Here is an 18,778-nt window from a genome sequence, read left to right as displayed (position 1 = left end):
TGTACGTATCGTCTGATCCACCAACTTTCGACTAGTTTCTCGAGGTTCCAATTTCGATCTAGCTCAGGTCGGATGTATTGTAGTATACTGATACATCAATCCCAGGTTCGATCAAGGATTGTGTTCTAAACTGACTACCGAATGAGACTAAGAACTTTTTTATTCTTGAAGAAAATCTTGAACGACACGAACTGACAAGGTCATGTAGACTGTATCGAGACGTGGAAATAACCACTCCGTAGTTTTTGAACCGAAACTTTGACGATAGTGGGAAAATTCATCTATCAGAAGAACGTACCGGGGGTGAAAAGTAATGGAAAAGCTTTCACGCAACACGAAGGTGGATCACGTGGTCGTTGTCCAGTGGTAGCGCCTTTCTATTTTTATTTCGATGTCCCCTCTACGATTCCGTACCCATGGAGTTCAGTGTTTGATCCCGATCCTCTCCTCGGTTGACCAATTTCAGATTACCCCAGAGCCTCTGACGTCGCGTGGTCCCAGCGGGTAAGTCTTTTCCTAGGGGGTGGTGGTAGGTATAAACCCGCAGGGCCTCACGCCCCTTTCTTGTCCTGCGGCCGAAAGGGGATATCGTCAGCACGGCCGCGTCCCCTCACGGGGATAATAAGTCTGATTGCGTCAGCTGTCTTCGTCGTTCCCGAAGCGATATAATAGCTGCACACTGCGGCAGACGTCGCGACGCTGCCTGTGAGTGAGTGTTCTCCCGCTTTCGAGCCTCTGCGTGCTCCAGGCATGTGCAGGGACTTGACGCGTACTAATCCAACGAGAGGGTCGAGGACGCGACGCAGATGGCCTCACCGACGCCAATCAGCTAATCCTCGCTGCGCCTGACGCCTCCACTCTTTGCGTTGAATGAAAAAAAAAAAGAAAAAAGAAAAAAAGATAAAAACAAAACGAAAACGAGGGGAATGAAAAATACAATACTGGTGGGGTAAAAGAGAAAAAAAAAAAAAATCAAAACCCGAGCATAAATCTCGTGAATTGGTGTGTATTAATGCGTACAGGTGGCTAAATGCGAGACATTTTGTTCGTTAATAGCTGTCAAAATTGTGCAAGTCACTGTAGCATACCTGCCAGCAAAAAATCCAATCTCAAAGTCCGTAATTCAATTACATCCAGTGCACCGTTATCGCGACAGGTTTTCCGAAGCATTATCTCTCCTTCTCTTTTAGTCATTCTATACTTCAACGGAACACTTCTTCTTATTAGGTTTTTGCTCATGAAAACGGGCATTTCATTTTTATTAACCTGAAATAAAAAAAAAAAAAACATTCGGTGGTAATTTTGAAAAACATTCCATACAATCGTACGGAATTTCAATTGTTTTTTTTTTCTTTCTTTCTTTTTTTCACAGAAATCAAACTGGATTTCCGATTTTCACCCTGGCAATTCGAATGCCGGATTTGTGATCATCGAATCTGAAATTCCAAGGACAATAATCACGGTGATATTCGTTTTCTATTTTAGTATGTCGTGACCGACCCCTGGGGAGATGTCACGTGCGCATCTTAAGCGTTAAAAATGGGGACAATTTCTCATGGTTTTGAGAGAGAAAATGAATCACCACTCAAGGACGTCATACTTTAGATATACAGTAATTTATCGGGCGCTAGAGCTTAATTTTTATGTGTAAAATCGGCGGATATTTCTTTTTAAGTGTGTGCAGAGTCACGCGTACTAATGAAGCGAGCTCGTACCATTTTGGAGGTATCTGAAAAATTTATTCTTTTCAGGCTAGTGAAATTTAATAATTGAGTAAATAATTACAAATTTATAACTTACAGAGACGATGATGGCAAAAGATGTGCGATAATTGACTGGTTTTCATCGATACAAGTTGTGAATGAAACATGAAACGAACGAAAACGAAAACTGGGCTCGTTTGACGAATCGTGATGAAAGGGAAGAAAAAATTTTCGGAATGAAAGCAGATGATGGCAATTTTGAACGATTGGAAAAAACCTGCCTCTTTCGCCTATATACACGGGGGAAAAGATCTGGGCACCTTTTCTGCTCTACACCTGCTGGAAATTTGGCAATTAGGGGAAACTTCTAGCTTGGTGCAATTTGTCCGGACCGGCACCTGCGTCCCTGCAGGGTCGGTGAGGCTACTGGATAAATGACACCGACATTAATACCGACAGTCCTACAGCATTCGGCAAATTGTTGGATATAATTCATCAAGCGGGTAGATTAGACTGGATTAAACGCGGCACTTTCATCGTGGCAAGCCTGCGATATTTGCCTGCGAACATAACGCGAGACCATTTACACATCTAGAATATTTCTAGTTACAATTTGACCAGCTCTAAACTGTATTCATTTTTCATCGTAATCGAAAAATAAAGTCCGGGGTGCAAAATGAATTTCTTTTCTAATTGTAACCCAAAAAATCTAGTATGTGTTACTACCATTCTTTTTCACGATTCTCGTTCGTAGTGTATCTTCTAGTAACTATTGCGATAATTTGGTACTGGCACAAGAATAAATTGACGTTCAGATGGTAATTAATTGCAAGAAGTAGCATAGTGGAAAAACAGATTTTACGTTGCTATGGCCAGAAAATAAAGTACCTACTGACGACTGTAATCATGTAACACATTATCTTGTAAGTCCAAGAGCACTTTAGCCCTGAAAGTTTTAACCCTTAATTAGAATTTTCTAGTAACTGTAACAAATGAAATTTTTCTCAAGTCATTTCTGGATTGGTCATAATGCAGGAAAGCTGTAAATCGGTGCATCGTAGCGCGCTGCGCGAGATTTCTAATCGGAATTTTAGTGAGGTGAGTGATAATTTACGAGGCGCGTCATCTGATAGCTTAAACGAAGCTTTTACAAACGACGCCCCGCGTCCCGCCCCTCGTCTCCCCGTCAAACGAAAGGGTTGAGCACATCCGTCTCAATTAACTTACACCGGTTACACACCTGGCTGAACCTCCTACCCGGGCAGGAATCAGGAAAGACAGGACAATTAATATCGTGTTCACCGAAAAGGTCACTCGCTGCGACAGAGCGCCGTGATACCGTGACCGGATATTTAAAGAGGTTCAGAAGCCGTGAAATGGATTTGCTCTTATAATTCACTCGGTTGAAAAGAAAAATTCAACACACGAAGGAGCGGACATTTTTTGGTCGAGAAAAAAGTAATTCGACTAACAGGCTGATTGAGAAAAATTGACTGCTCGAAAATGATGATAAAATTATCGAAAAAATCAAAGCAAGTGTAACGAGTATCATAAAATCAGTGAGAAAATTCCAAAAACTTTAGGGAAATTTAATATGAACTTGTTTTTATTAAACCCAAGCAACGAGAATATTTCGAGAGAATTTTGGCAGCATCTTCGCCGAAGTTGTGAAACCTCCATAAGACCTGCCACTGTGCAGACGGAAATAACAAGCCGAGCGGAACGCCGCGTTTCGTTACAGATATTTTTCCTAATTTTGACACGCTTCTCGGTTTTTTACTTCGAACATTTCAGCAGACAATCAGGGTATATTTGCTACTGAATTTAAAAATACTGGACAGCATTGAGATCACTCGAGGAACAAAAAATACACGTCATTTATTACGTGAAAAATGCAACAGCTGTCATAGCTGTTCGAGCCCAGCTAGCTTCTTCTCCGACTTCCGTTTTTCTACCGTAACACGTACCGGGACCCTCGTCACGTCGTGATTATTTTTCTTCGACTTCCATGTTTCTATTCACCGTTCACTTTGTTTTAGGAGAACTGTTTCTGGGTTCTGATCCTTTTTTCGTGAAAAGAAACCACAATGGTTATTTTGCTATTAAAGAAAAATAAGAAATGAGAATGTTTGCGATCACATGGAAGAAATTTTGTTTTCGTCACATTTCTCAATGAAATTCACGCACTTTCATAACTATTAAACGGCTCGAAAATAATTACAGGAATGAGCTTTTTTATTTCGCATGTAAAGACTTCTTTCCCAAATACCTTGCGAACCTAAAAATTGTAATGAAATATGCACAACAGCTGCATAAATTTGTCTCTGAAATAATTTTTATCTCTCGATATCGTTCACGTATTTCTGTTATCTATGACACTAATGAACTGAATCGGGCTTCGGAAGTTCTGAAACTTCGATAACGTTGTAAATTTTCTACTCCCATTGAATACGGAAAAATAAAAGTCGATAGCATTATTCGCACGTGGTGATGGTGTTAGGCTCGTGTATAAAAAATCGCGGTTACATTCTCATCGTAGAAGCCGCGGAGATAATCCATCAGCCGTATCGGCGGACGGTTCCAATACAATATGTTATCGTATATTTTATAATCTCTAAATATTTGACAGGCAAACCAGGCGGCGCATGCCCCATCTGCGACAATGTCCGCCTCAATTATTAAAGCGCCATATGCCTACGGGCCAGGGGTTAAAGGGGGTGAAGAGGGGGGGGTGAAGGACCATGTGGCGCGAAATATTCAACCCTGAGCTTGCCAGTAACGCGATGACGCGCTGAGACGAGGCTGCCAAATGCCAGCTCCACCAGAAGTTCCAGTTTGGTGGTTAGTTGGCCAAAAATCGATGAATTTGATTAAGGGGTAATGCTGCCTTTTTTTTTTTTATTGGCTTAAGTGCTTCCTTAATTATACAAAAATGGTACTCAAAAGTCTGTAGGTGAGGGAAAATGTTTTAAATGATTCAAGAAGTTGATTAGGTAAGGGTGGGTTTCGAATCCTTGCTTTTTAAATGCTCCTTTCTCAAATCTATGTTTTTCTATGTATTCTATGATTTTATGAACGAACTATGGTCAATTTTTTCATGAAATTTAAACTTTTTCCTTGAAATTGACGCCATTTTTGTAAAAAATAATGTTTGTGAAAAATTCTACGTATTTCACTAGATTTTGGCATCTTCTTTTCAAATCTTTTTCGTTTTTTGTTCTAGATTGAAAACTGCGACTTGCGGGTGGAGGCTTGCGGAGTTCATCCAAAAAAAAAAGAAGTTATCTTTCATCAGCCACTCCACCCCAATTTTGTTTTAAAATAATTGAGAAATTTTTTTGTCATGTATTACAAGATTACATGTATGTATGAAGAACAAGGTCGAATAAACATTGATTCATTTTTATTCAATAAATTGCAGATAATGACCCTTGATTTTGTGTACATAAAGTTAATCACACAACGAGATATAATCGTGCATTGAGTACTTGTCAAATTGCTGTATACGTAAGTTACGAAGATCTCTTTGAAAATCGACATGGATATAAATTACTTGAATCATAAACAAAAGTTGAGGTATCGATGCCCAATATCAAATCGCTTCAAAATTGTAATAAATTTAAACCACTCGTCCGATTTAATGGCTCGTTCTATTGAGAAAACCATTTTTAGAGTAAAATCGAACTAATCTCCTAGATTTTTAACAACTTTGACGTGATTTGAAACACAGCATCAAAATCTAACCATGACACTCAATTTACATAGTTTCAGTATTTTCGATTCTTATAGTTTTTAAAAAATCTTCGCAACTTACTAATACATATTAAATTATCTCGTAACAAAATTGACAAAGAGTAACCATTTTTGCGAACAAGGCTTCTCCAGCGAGATTGATTTTAAAACACAGCTTACGAATCGCGGCTGTTATCTGCTCGCCAAAGGACCAGATGGTGAGTAACAAGGGATGCAGGCGTGTGCGAATCGCCCGCTCTATCGATCCCGCGTTCGGTTACTCAGCTGCAGGAGAAACACTTTTGATAAAATTCGAAGGGTGGACGGACGTTAAAAAGTTTCCGAGATGCATTCAATTATTACATGCATCGGATTCTTTATCGGATCTCATTTCTTTGCGCGCCTTTCATTCCGCCGCTATCTGTGCAGATTTCTTCAGCAGGAAACGCGGTTGCAGAAAGTATAAAAGACTTTATTACAACGGGGGATGGAAGAGTGGGCCGTCCGTAATTGTCTGAATCGTTTTTACCGCCACGCCCGCACCGGTTTGGATGTAAAATGTGCTGCAGGAGCAATGAGAATGTTTGCGGTAACTCAGCCTGTCCTGGCGCCAGGCCAGATTGCTCTTGAAATATATTCAGGGATTGCTACCTCGGTAAGTGGAGGTATACATACGTATATATTTACACCGAAAAACCTTCATTTGCATATTTTATTCGAAAACGTGCTTGCTTGTATCTAGTCGACGAAAGAATTCCGCGGAAAACCGCTCCATCGGAAATGTCGGATAGATTGCTACTATTAAGAGAAACGAACTTCGTTCGAGTGTTGAAAAAAGAAAATGAAAAAAAAAAAAGAAATTGTAACTGAAATACAATTTCAAACTATTTCTTCTATCCTTAAATTATATATACATTACTGCAATAAAAGTTAGACAATTTTACATCGTTGAGACGTTGAAAATTGGCAAAAAATTAAACCCACTTCCAAGCATGTCTTACCTATCAACGTTCAATAACGCACGGCTGTATTAAACACTTGATAAATTCTCGAATAGCGAACGAAAAACAATTTGTAATCTCTACTATTTCCAAGTTACTCAGTCTTCCGTCACCTTCCGAAGCAATATACGGTGTAGGTTATAAATTTTATTGCATTTTTTCCTCCACCGCGGTATAAACAATTCTAAATAGCCGGTCGTGGAAGTCAAACCGAGAAGAGAAAAAACAAAGAAAAAAAAAAAAAAAAAAAAACGATACAACCAATTATAGCTGACAGGACGTGCAACTCCGCTCGACTCGTCGTCCTGCCATCCTTGTTATTAATTTGGGAGACGTGACATCGTTCGTACCAGCTGAACGTCGAAGTGACATGGAAATTACAACGCAACGCGACGCGTATCGGACCCTCCGAAATAACAGGCAAGCGGGAATGTGGGTGACGGTAAAGTGGTGGCGCAGGGGGCGAGGGTGGTTCTGTCTAAATCAAAAGCTGATATCGACTACACCCGCACCGTACGCAACGCATGTGCCATTCCTCCCCAACCCAACCCGAAGCCCCGATGGTACTCACCCTGATAACGCAACGCCGCCATTAGTGCGCCCCCTACTACCCCCCCCCCCCCCCCCCCCCCTCCCCCTTCGACCGTGTCACGGGACACGTGCTGTTTCAATTACCGCGTACACCCCCGTCCACCCCCCTCCTCCACCGCCAACCGACCCGCAGACAGTCGGTCGCCGGGGTTCGACTCTCGATCAAAAAATCCCTGCCTGGAGGAAAATAAACGAGCGAAGGTAAGCCGTTCATCCAGCCACGCGTAAAACACTGCAGAGTGGAAAAAATTACATTCGTTTGAGTGGGAAAATTTTGGTCAATATACTGAGAAAGATTTCGTTTGTTGTAGTGACTAGAAAAATTCAGTAAAACAGATATCTGATGTTTGAAGTTCGTGACTGCGTTGTGTATGATTAAATTTTCGTTGGTCGAAACAGTCAATGATGACAAGATGCAATTCGTAGAATGGTGCTTTTATTACGACGTTTCGGCAGGACTCCGCCTGCCATCATCGGGTTTCTTGAAAAATATTGTAAAGAAAAATAAAAAATTAATTAACTTGAATTAGACACATTTTACAATTGAAACTTTCAATGAAAATTATTATACATTAATGCCATTATTAGTTATAGTTGTTAGGTTGTCATAAGATGATAAAATATTACAAACTCACATTTCTAGACATTCCTTAGCTTAACAGTCGTTGCTTACATGGTGTTACAGAAGGAAGTGACTATCCCTCTGTCATTTTCACCTGCTTAATGTTAGTTATAATAACAACGATATAATGTCATACATTTGTCTACATGATTGTCGTTGTACTGGCACTTCGTTTACCTGACCTTACAACTATTGTAATGTTTATGTATTCTTTGTTTCTGTAAATATCTAATCAATTTGTTAGGATAGCCGTTTTTCTTTGATGTTTAAATTAAAGAATATTTCTTACGGGTTATTGCAATTCGTTAAATCGGTTAGTTTAGTCAATTTTTTTAAGTGCCTTAGCAGTGAACGTCAACTTTTTGTTGTTCCAACAATATCAAATTATTCCAATAGTTGCAAGAAAATTTCGTACGAGTGACAATAATCAAAAAGAATAGTAACACTTACTACATTTTTTGGTTACATACTGTACGGCTTTACATAATTCATTTTCATTTTTTAGCCAGACTTTTAGATCCGGTTATAGGACACAGTGAAAATTATTATACTTAGGGACTGTTTAATAACCAAATTTATCAATTCCTCTCAGTGTGACAAATTCTACGTCAGATTAACGGTGGGTGATATTAAAAACTGTTATAAAATGAGGAGAATTATAGTTATTTTTCTCAGGATTTACGTTTTGCGACGATTCTCCCGTGCTGTATAAAAAATATTTCCACTTCCACGCAGTTCAAGAGGATTTGGCAAGTCCGCAAGAAATTGTTGTTGCTTCGGGAGAATTATGTTTGAAACATATCTTCGCGAAATTTGGTCGACAATTTCAATTTGCTGAAATTAATATTGTCTACGGTGAAATTTAAATCAATTTCACTCGATATTTGACTTTCCTGTCAACTCAATTCGATTATTCAAACTGAATTTCGCCGGTTATGTATTCTCTGTTACAGTAATGTAAAAAGCCAAATCTGTGCACACGCCGTGAACCAAAAATTTTAAAGCTCATATAATTTAAATCATATATACAAAAAGTAGGGATTTATTGACTTTATCTAAATATGATGATCAAATATAGGAAAGAAAATATTGTTTCAATTCAAGAAATAAGTGATGAATACAACAGTTTGCGCTGTGAAGCGAAACACGTCAAAGTTCTTCAAGTCGATGAATTCTTTTTTTCTGTATAATATCAAGAGAATCTAACATACGAAAAATAATCATTTTAAACTTCTCTTAAAATTTTATCTATGTACGTATAGTATTAGTCAGTATCATTCGGCAAGTTGACAATTCGCGTAGAACGCGGATTCGATACAGTTGCTTTTTCATCACGCTGTTCTCGGTGAAATCAGATGCGAAATTTCATTCGAGAGATCCGAATATCGTCGTGACGTAGAACATTCTTTGGCAAAAATGTAAACATGAAAATATCCGGCTCTCCTCACTCCTCAAAATAAGCAACGCAGGATCGTTGAATCGGGTTCCCAAGTGGCCTGACTCTTTTCAGACCGCGCGGCAGCCTCGCGGGATAATTTCAAAGCCGTGACCCGACGGCGTCAGATAATATTATTCGTAGTAGCTAATCTCAGCGGGTTCCCAAGGAATATGATCCTCCGGTGGACCGGCGCCAGATTACAGGTAGCATCGTCAGTCCCGGCTGCGCACCAAGGCTTCCATCCCCGAGAAGGATGCCGCGTGTTACAGTAACGAGTGATCCCGATCCTGATCCTTCTCACGCGATACCGTTGACAACTTGCAGGAGCCGTGGCAAAGAGCGAAAACGGATGAGTGACGAAGACGGAATTTCCAAGAGGTAATTTGAGCTCGGTGCAGCAAGTCGGAAACGCGATACGTGATAAACGGTATCAAAGTATCGTCCCCCACAAGCGAATGACGAGTATCCGGATGACGGAGCTTATTGCAAGTTTGATGGGTTCTGGTTCTCCAAACATTTAATCTGGTCGGATAATTTCATTGACCGACTGTTCATCGATCAATTTCAGATGATTATTTTCAACACTTTGATATCCAGTTTTTGAAATTGAACAAAAATAGATTTTCAAAGCTGGTCGCATGTGCTCGGCGATGAAAACGACACTTTCCAATCACAGTGGCTGGAACTTACAATATTGCTGATTTTTCTCTTGGATCACTAACAAGTAACTCATTCGCTGTAATTATTCCGATATGGAATGTAGCCGAAAACAAAAGAGAGCAAAGCTGGTGCGATGTATCGAGTTTCCAATTACGAGACCAGTTCCTTGCGTCATAAATTGTCTCGACTACTGTGAAGTATAAAATTATTGCTACAGCGAGTGAAACGAATGCAAGTCAGAATAAACTTGGGTGACGTTGACGATGGCCGTAAACCGTGGCGGGAATTTTCCTTTAGAATTCGGTGCAGCGCTTTCCTCGATGCTTTTTCTGCGAATGTCATTTTTTCCGTCCCTTCTACTTCCGGGAAGATAAATATTTGCACACGTGAAGTGTCCTTCGAACTATTCGGGCATTCTCCAGATGGGACAGGGTCCGATATCCACAAGAGTCTGCGACGTTTTTACGTGTATATTAGGGTGTTTCACAAAAAAATAATATACAATTTTCCACCATGGCATCCCCCTAAAAGTGTGTTTAGGTTGAAAAGAAGACTCTGCCAAAAGATAAAGTTCTACGTTATGTGGAAGATCGCGATCATTTGATTTTTCACTTTTTTTCGCATTTTTTTGAATTTGTGAAGAAACACGTTGTAGCGGTTCAATCATTATTTTATTTCTGATATTTATATTCAATCCAAAGATCACGATCCACAATCCAACGATGTATCAATCTAAAGTCTTTTTCTCCTAAATCAAAAGTCCATATGAAATTATAACTATTTTTTGAGATGGAACTAGTGATGAAAAATTCGTCAGATACACTTTCCAAACATCAACTGGAGACTTAATATTAGGTGTTGGAATTAATTTGTAGGGTTTTACAAATCTGTTTTCATAAAAAAAAACGCTGCTAATTAATTCCAACACCTAATATTACAGATGTGGCTCTTCTTTGTGACGTAAATTAATATTACGATTGATACGAGCAATAAAAAAAAAAAATTACTCACAATACTTCGTGAATTCAAAAAAATATTGACAAATGTGAAAAATCAACCGAGCGCAATTTACCACATAACTTAAAACGCTTATCTTTTCACATAATCTTTCTTTTAACCTAAACAAACTTTGTAGGATGTGCCGCGGTGAAAAATTGAAAATCTAAAATCTCGGAAGATTTTTCTCTGAAACACCCCAAGTCGTACACGTAATATATCGGACCGTTTAAGTCTGTGGATTTCTTCCCACAGCTACCCTCTCGGCTTGCGTTTCCTCAGACCTTGCGGAGGGAAGTTTGGCCGCAATATTTCAACCACGTGGCGCCAGCCCACCCTGCAGACAAATCTTTACAGGGGCCGAACAGCAGTTCCTGTTTGTTGCCAATTTCTGAAAACCTTCAACACGTGCTTTGGGACTCGCACATGGCGTCCTGCATCCTTGCAGCGTGTGTCGAATGGGTGTTTCCTCCAAACCACGGCCACCCGGATCCCGTCGTTTCACCGGTGATTCAAGCCTCTTTCCCTGCGCAGGCATCCGTCGACGAGAGTGTCGGATTACCAAAGGCAGAACCCGGCCTGCACGTTCGCCGGGAAAATTGCGAGCCAATTAACTCACCGACCGGCAGATACGCGTCGTTCTCCAGCTTCGGTCACGCCCGGTAGTTAACGCCGAGAAATTAACGCTGTCCAAGACACGTCGAATTTCCAGTGAACGTTATGAGCCTTCGTAATAAACTCGCTCCACCACGTGTGCGTCTCTCTGTTGAAATGTTCGACCAAACCTGCTGTCACGATTCTGCTGCTGTAGTCGCGCCGCTGCGTGATTGGTTAACTCGTTTTCTCGGTTTTTTTATTTTTTTTTTTATTTTTTTGCCTTCATCTTTTTTCACGCTCGGAAATAACGTTTCGGCAGTAATTAATATTTCGACTCGCTACTTGAGGGGAATTTTGAAGAACGTCAACACCAGTCATCATTCATCGAAGAGTCGTGTACTCGCGTGGAGCGATAATTCCAGTAGAAGCTGCACGGAGCATCAACGCGCAACATGAATATCACGATAACTGTTCTTGAGCTACAGTGAGAGAAATTTTTAGTTCCGGTTACCGCTCAGTCCTTAAGTATTTTCATTTGATACCGAAATCTAAAAATATAGTTCTAGGTAGAAAATGAAAATTAGTTTTGTAATTTTTACCAGAAAGTCTAGTATCCGTTACTATTCTTTCTCATTACGATCACTGTTACTAGATTTTCTTGCAACTGTTGCGAAAATTTAATGCTTGTGCAACAATAAATTGACGTTGAAGCCTTATTTAACTAAAAAAGTTTAGTAAACCTTACAAACTGATTTTACGTTGCAATTGCGAAAAAAGGATCGACAATAGCGCAAAATGGTTACGCGTACCTCGTTTTTCGTAATTCCAACAATATTCAAGCAGTTTTTTTGACGATACCTGTTTTACTGAATTTTTCTAGTTACTGTAACGAATGAAATTTTTCTCAGTGTAGACATTAGTGGATATTATCAATTCAACACACCATCATAACACGTCCAACATGAAAGGGTACCCAAGATTTACCTGACCGATTGTCTTCATTCTGTAAAACGCGTTGTAGAACACAAGTATTTTCTTCACGAGATACTTTGATCGCCTGCGGGGTAAAAATCACCCCAAAGGTCTACTCCCAAAAATCGATTATACATGATTCCTTGATAATGTCAAATTTTTTAACAAACCAATTGGACGTTATTCATTATTAAAAGTCGACAATATATGCATCGGTTTTATCCTCCCCTTATATTTGGGGGTAGACTTTAGTGGTAAATTTTACCCCTTAATCGGCCACCAAATCAGCACGTACAAAAATACGTTTCCGAGATTTTCGTAAGAAAATCGGTGAGGTAGAAAGTGTCATTACTTACACTGCTAAGAGCGAAGCATCGTCGCAATGACTGCATGCTTTTGATCTCAAAGATTGTACGTAAAGAGAAGAAAGTTCTCGGCCACTTCACCGAGTATCATACTACCAATTTCTGTGAAGGAAACCCGCTGCGCAACACCCTGGAGTTATTCAGAACAGGATACGTATTAGCGCAAGGTGGCGGATGCCTGGGAGATGGGTATAGACGTAGGTTCCCTTTATTCCCTAGTGTCCGTAATCCTCCCGACCATACACAGGGATTTTTACAGGTAGCGCGGCGCGAAGCGATTCGTTGATAGAAATACGGTCTTAATTGTTACGTCGAGAGAAACGCGCAGGTGCCTCGAACCCACTTGCCGGTTTCATTCGCACCGTATTCGTGGCTATAACACGCAGACAACCAGCAACAGCTGAACGGATCGCATCCCTTTGTCCGGCCTTTAATGCCTAATATAAATTCTAGATTTGTACGTAGATTGTTAACTCCGGTAGTTTGGAGGAAACGTATTTTTCTCATTCTGCGATGTTTTCACCCTGTGATGTAGCTTTCGAAAGAAGGAAGAGACCTGCCTCATTCGACACCTGACGTCGTCTCTCTCCGCTCCGAACACCATAAAGAAGTCCGACTATTTTTATCGTGGAAGTGTGAAGCTGAAACAACTTTCTTACTCAAGTGTCGCATCACTAATTGGAGGGTATCCTATACTCGTCTCACATTTTTATTCAACTTTATTCCATTCGTCGAGAAATACACTGTTTCTGCTACACCTGTTTCAGAATGTCGGTTATACTCGACTATAATCAAAGAGCAGGAAATTCTAACGTCTTAAATTTTTTCCGAATGCATAAAGTAACCCGTCACGCGAATGGAATTTTCACTCGTCCATATCTGTTTTTCATAATTAAACGGAAGGCGGTCGTTTTTATTCCGTGAGATTAAACGGATGCAAAGATTATTGCGCCAAAGTTTCAGATTCTAGACGTATCAAAAAGTACTTTTTTATCCGCTCATCGATCTAACAGAATTTACTTCAGGAATCCATGCCTAATAATTTTGCTAAATAACTGTCAAATTTATCACATTCTGATATTTGTAATAACAGCAATTGTTAGCTGTCTGTTCCAATTTCTGGGTCTAGAAATAGACTTTTTTGAATCTGACGTAGCAGTTTTTTTTTTTTTTTAAATACAAGTAATACAGAAAAGAAAAAAATTAAAACGAGTAAATAAATAATTGGCACTTGAGTGTGCTTGAATTTAGTGAAAAAAGTTTAGAATAATAATCTGCGCGCAGCTTATCGCACAACTGTAGAAACTAGAATTTGAAACAAACGAATTATCGTTTTTTATTTCTGGCCTCTGATTTCGCTAATCATTCGCGGCTCTTCGGGTCTTGGATCGAGGGCTCCAAGAACTGAGCACTCAGCGTGGGAAGACGTGAAATTTCGCGCAAAATTTTTGGAGCCTTACCGTTGACTCGTGCAAGCGTAAATGGTTTTACCAGGTATCCGTATAGCCGTGGGCACTGCCTGGGCGTTGCACCGGTATTATTCAAGGGGCAGAATGATCGCGCTGATGAGACGTAACTACGGTAGACAAGTGTTTTTTCTTCAAATTTTTTCTTCTAGTTGCTTGTTTTCTATTTTTTGTAAAAATTTTCTAACCATTCTCAGTGGCCGGTGGCTCGCAAGTGGTCCATTATCACATAACGCGAGGCGTGGGAGCCGACCCTGGTGTACCTCTTCGACTCCACGGACACAAATTACTACAATAAACTTTTTAATGCTAGCCTTCTTCTCTGCTCAGGCAGCAGCACGCACGCGCCCGACTCGACGGGATTCTAAAACCACTTCAAAGTCTAAAGTCTGACGACTTGTACGGAACTTTTGCCCAAAAGTATTATACCCACGTCTTTCTTTTGTACGCTCCGGATCGAAGAGGAAACGGATCAAATCACTAAACCTTATCAGTTTCCGACCTGTGTTAACGTCAACCTCTCGAATATTTGCTCACACGGTTCGTCGAATTTTAGGAGTTCATTAAATTTTTTAATGAAATCGAAAATCAAACGTTAGAATACTGTGAATTACGTTCCAATGCGGTTCGAAATGTGATGTAACTCGAGATAATATTTTATCTGTTCTCAGCTACTAATAGTTGAATATCATTTTGTTGAAGTTACAGGCACATTGGATTTGGAAAAAAAAATTACAATCGTAATGAATTTTTAGAAAAGTGTACTATGGACTTATTCAAAAAAATTTGACGTAGTAGTAACTTTGAGATTGTCGAGGTGAATAAATGAAATAGTTAGCGTTAATTTTTTGAAGAACTGTAATCCTGTCAAAAATCTGTTTTGCTTCTGGACCAATAAACAGCAAGAGCAGAATTTACTGCAAACATTCGTATTTACTCGACGCAGTTTTTGTTCTGAAACTATTACTCTGGGATTGTCACTTCGTAGATTTCACTTTATAAATATCCTGCGCAGTATTTAAAAAGTACGCTAAGTCCGACAGAGTAATCAAGCCTGTCAGAGAAGATAAAAAATAATAAAATCTCACTATGTTTGTCTGAAATCATCCACAATCCGGCTAACCAAACAAAAAGATGAAATAAAACTGCACTCCAAGTTTCGCAAGGTACACGACCATAATTTTACGAGTCATGGTTTTCACGATACTCACGATAATTTGGAAAAAAGCGAATCTTTGAAGAGCCCTGACTTCAAACCTCTGAAAAAATCATGGAACGAAAATATTGAAAATGTCAAAAAACTCGGAACAGCACAGCTGCAAACCCAAAGGAACACGGCGTGCTCCAATCCGTCCCGACGAAGAGTCATTGGGTCGTTGACGCCGAGGCGGTGATACCGGGACTCAAGTCGCTGTTCAGAGACGGAGGATTCTCTCCTCCGGGTGAGACTGGGGCTGGTGGTCGTGGGCGGCGTGGGAAAGGCACACGCCGATGCTGCAAGGAGGTTGTTTCCAAAGTGTCGTGTTTGCCGTTGCACTCCTCCCGGTCAAGTGCTCGTATAGGTGGTGTACCTTGACGACGCGTCAAGTAAAATCCTTGACTGAAAGTAGCGGCGTACAGTTGAAACTGCGAGGAGGAGGAGGAGGAGGAGGAGGAGGTGGTGGATGTGGAGGAGAGATGAGCCTCGACCTCGGCCCGCGGATGATGGTTGGGTAAATACGAGGATATTTTAATGATTGCAGGAGGAGCCGGAGGAGGCACAACGAGCCATTAAACCCTGTGCAACGGGCGGCGTTCCCAGGATAACGATTTCACCCGGGAGCCAAGAGGCGACGACGGACCCGCGGTTCTTAAGATATTGAGCCAACAGCTGAAAACGACGTCGAGGATGCCTAATACGAGGACGATACTTCGCGCGGTTAGCGAGCGAGAGAGTGTAAAAGGAAACAATACCAACGCCGTTGGTTATTCGACCAATTAAGCCCGCCGTGTGAATTCCCCAAAGACATATTTGGGATGCGGTTTATACACAAGACTCGCGCCTCCGGAGGAATCCTTCCGGTCCTGCACACGGGAGTTGAATTTCTACGACGCCTCGGGACGTTTCCTTATCGAATCGAGTGTCAGCGCGATCTTGGCTAATGAGGTTGGCAGCCGAGAGCAAAAGGACGAAGCACCGAGTCTCACCTGCCTTCGCGTGCATTCGTCCCGTCTCGGAGGCTTCAGGTGCCTCCGGGAACTTGAACCTGTCACAAAACTCCCGGCTCCCGGTGCATGCGCTCCGCCTGCAGCGCGTGGCTGCATAATTTTGGCAAAATTATTCCGGGACAGGTTTTCACCGACGTACATATACCCGGCCGCCGACTCTTTCCCAGGCGAGGAACGACGCCTCCGTCCTTTCGGACCGCTCCGTTCTAGCCGTCACGCGACTCTCCGTGCCCCTTAATTGATCCGCAAGGATTACCTGCCCACGGAATTCGGAAGGATATTTCGAACTCTCGGGTGTTCATGCCTCGGCACCGTGGGAGCAAAACCCTTTTCTCCCTATTCCGGAGCTATGCGTGCACTCCTGTTACGATAATCAACGGTTCTTTCGGGGTTAGTGACATTTGGAAGCTGCACTTATCGGGGATCCCGCGATTTGCTCTATGGCTGTGAGAAAACCTCGACGTTTTTTGCCAAACCAGTCAGGAACGAGTTGCGTCTCGTTCGTTCGTCACGTTTTTAAAGATTCCACGCTACGAGACACACTTTGATCAAACTTGTGCAGTTAATTTATGGAGCAACCGATAATCAAACGAATCCCTTGACTACACTTTCTTTTCGTAGTTCTAGAATTCCTACTGTATTATTTCATATTATCGTTTTTATTCTGACATAATAAAATAAAATAAAACTTAATCGAATGCTTCGCATGTGTGCAATTCGAGAAACAGATTGTTCCAAAAGCTCCATAATTTAACGACTTTGAAGTTCGGAGGTTCGAGGAATTTGACATTTCTAATGACTGAAATTTGTTCTCAGCATGAGAATCTGCACACTAGATTGACTACCGAAAGTTAACCGCACCAGGTAGTTTCTAATGCGAAAATCCCAACGCTTGCGATTATTTGCAGAACTGCAACTCGATCATAAAATACTCGAGTTGACTAATTCCGTCATACGCATTTTCAATTATCTCAATATCGTACATTAGAAAGCGGTTTTCAATTCCATCCTCGAACACCTTAAGAACGGCAATTCTGTATGAGATTACCATTCCGTTGGTGTTAGACAGCCGCGTGGGGGTGGCTCAAGCTGTTACGAAGGGATAAATTCTTAATCCCGGAGATAAAGAGAGGGAGAGAGAGAGAGAGAGGAAAAATAAGAAATAAATAAATAAATAAAAATCAACGCGTGTCAAAAGCCAGGCGTAAAAAAGCAGGGAGAGCCTCTCCTGATCCCCGAATGAGACCCCGCGGGGCGAAAAAATCGGCCTTGGCGGCATTTACCTGATCCCCTTGTGCAGCCGGGTCGGCGTGCAACGGTGCGAGAGGCTGCCCGCTGCGAGTCCTGGCGCCTTCGTCCTGATCCGGCCGCTGGCGCACCTGTGTCCTCGTCCCTTCCGTCGGCCTCTACGCATCCCGCTGCAATCGTATTCCCGCAGGTATTCGATTCTCTCCTCGGACACACCCATCAGATCCGTCCACCGACCACACCGCAGCCCGAAAAACCCGAAGGACCCGAAGGACCCGAAGGACTCTGAGTGTATGGATGTCTGGAAGATATCTATCGGCAGTTTGTGTTACTTAACACCAGGTCCCGTGGACTCGGGACGCTGCAAGCATCGCCCTCACCTTCGAAAGCCTGCGCAGCTGTGAAGGGCTTTTCGAAAAAGGCTGTTTACGCTGCTCCCGGTAACCCCTGACTACGCCCCTAATTATATCGTCGAGACTGATCACCGGGTAATAAGAGAACGTTTTCATTTTTTTATAACCCCCGTTCCTTTGTACCTAGTTTTTGAAGGATGCAACTTCACGACCGCATTCAGGCGGCCCTATCACTTTGCTGCTAATTTCTAATGCGACGGTTCTTATTTATCAATTTTTCTTTGTTTTCTGCGGGTTTTTATCGATAGTTCAGATATTCCGATACGTTGAAAAATTGAGAGGGACGATTTTTAAGACACATTACCTACTAACAAAATACTATTGAACGAAATTAAAGCCGCCTGAATAAAGTTCGATTAAAATTTCATTGACAACGAGATTCTAAAAAAAAATTCATGCATCAGTTTTTGAAGTAGGAAGTTATTAACTTGTAATTTTAAGATTTTCAGCAAGCTCATTTCCTGGTAAATCAATTTCGCAACTGGTCGAAGAGTAAATGTAATATTTTCAAAATTTCGTAACTTCAAAAAAAAAGGTTTCGAGTTCTTTCAAATTTTCACAGTGTATATTGTCACACTCGTTTCATTCGATGTAACATGGAACCTTTTAGTTAAAAACGTACCTGATCCCTTGAAGCTTAAAAATAATTGCATTTTTGTACATTAACAATGTACCATTAGAAAAAATTCATCAGGACTCTCGAAACGCTTTGTCGAAAAAAACCACTTTATTTTCAACTGAGCTGATGCAAAATCAACCTCGTATT

The 18,778-nt window shown here is 41.1% G+C and overlaps 1 protein-coding gene across 3 annotated transcripts in view; it reads right to left on the bottom strand.

The window, feature by feature from the left end:
• Nucleotides 1-18,778, bottom strand: part of LOC124177034 (carbohydrate-responsive element-binding protein) — a 98,700-nt gene that overhangs the window by 37,275 nt on the left and 42,647 nt on the right. The window contains exons 6-7 of one of the 3 annotated variants that reach the window (XR_006869512.1): nt 17,635-17,911; nt 17,100-17,460 (exon numbers count right to left, since the gene is read on the bottom strand). The exons of the other annotated variants lie outside the window; for them this stretch is intronic. The gene's annotated coding sequence lies outside the window, so the exon portion shown is untranslated. Of the gene's footprint in view, nt 1-17,099; nt 17,461-17,634; nt 17,912-18,778 lie in introns of those variants that run through there. 3 annotated transcript variants of the gene reach the window in all.

This window comes from Neodiprion fabricii, chromosome 1, assembly GCF_021155785.1.
Source record: "Neodiprion fabricii isolate iyNeoFabr1 chromosome 1, iyNeoFabr1.1, whole genome shotgun sequence".
Taxonomy (NCBI): Eukaryota; Metazoa; Arthropoda; class Insecta; order Hymenoptera; family Diprionidae; genus Neodiprion; species Neodiprion fabricii.
This window is presented reverse-complemented; position numbering and strand designations above follow the sequence as displayed.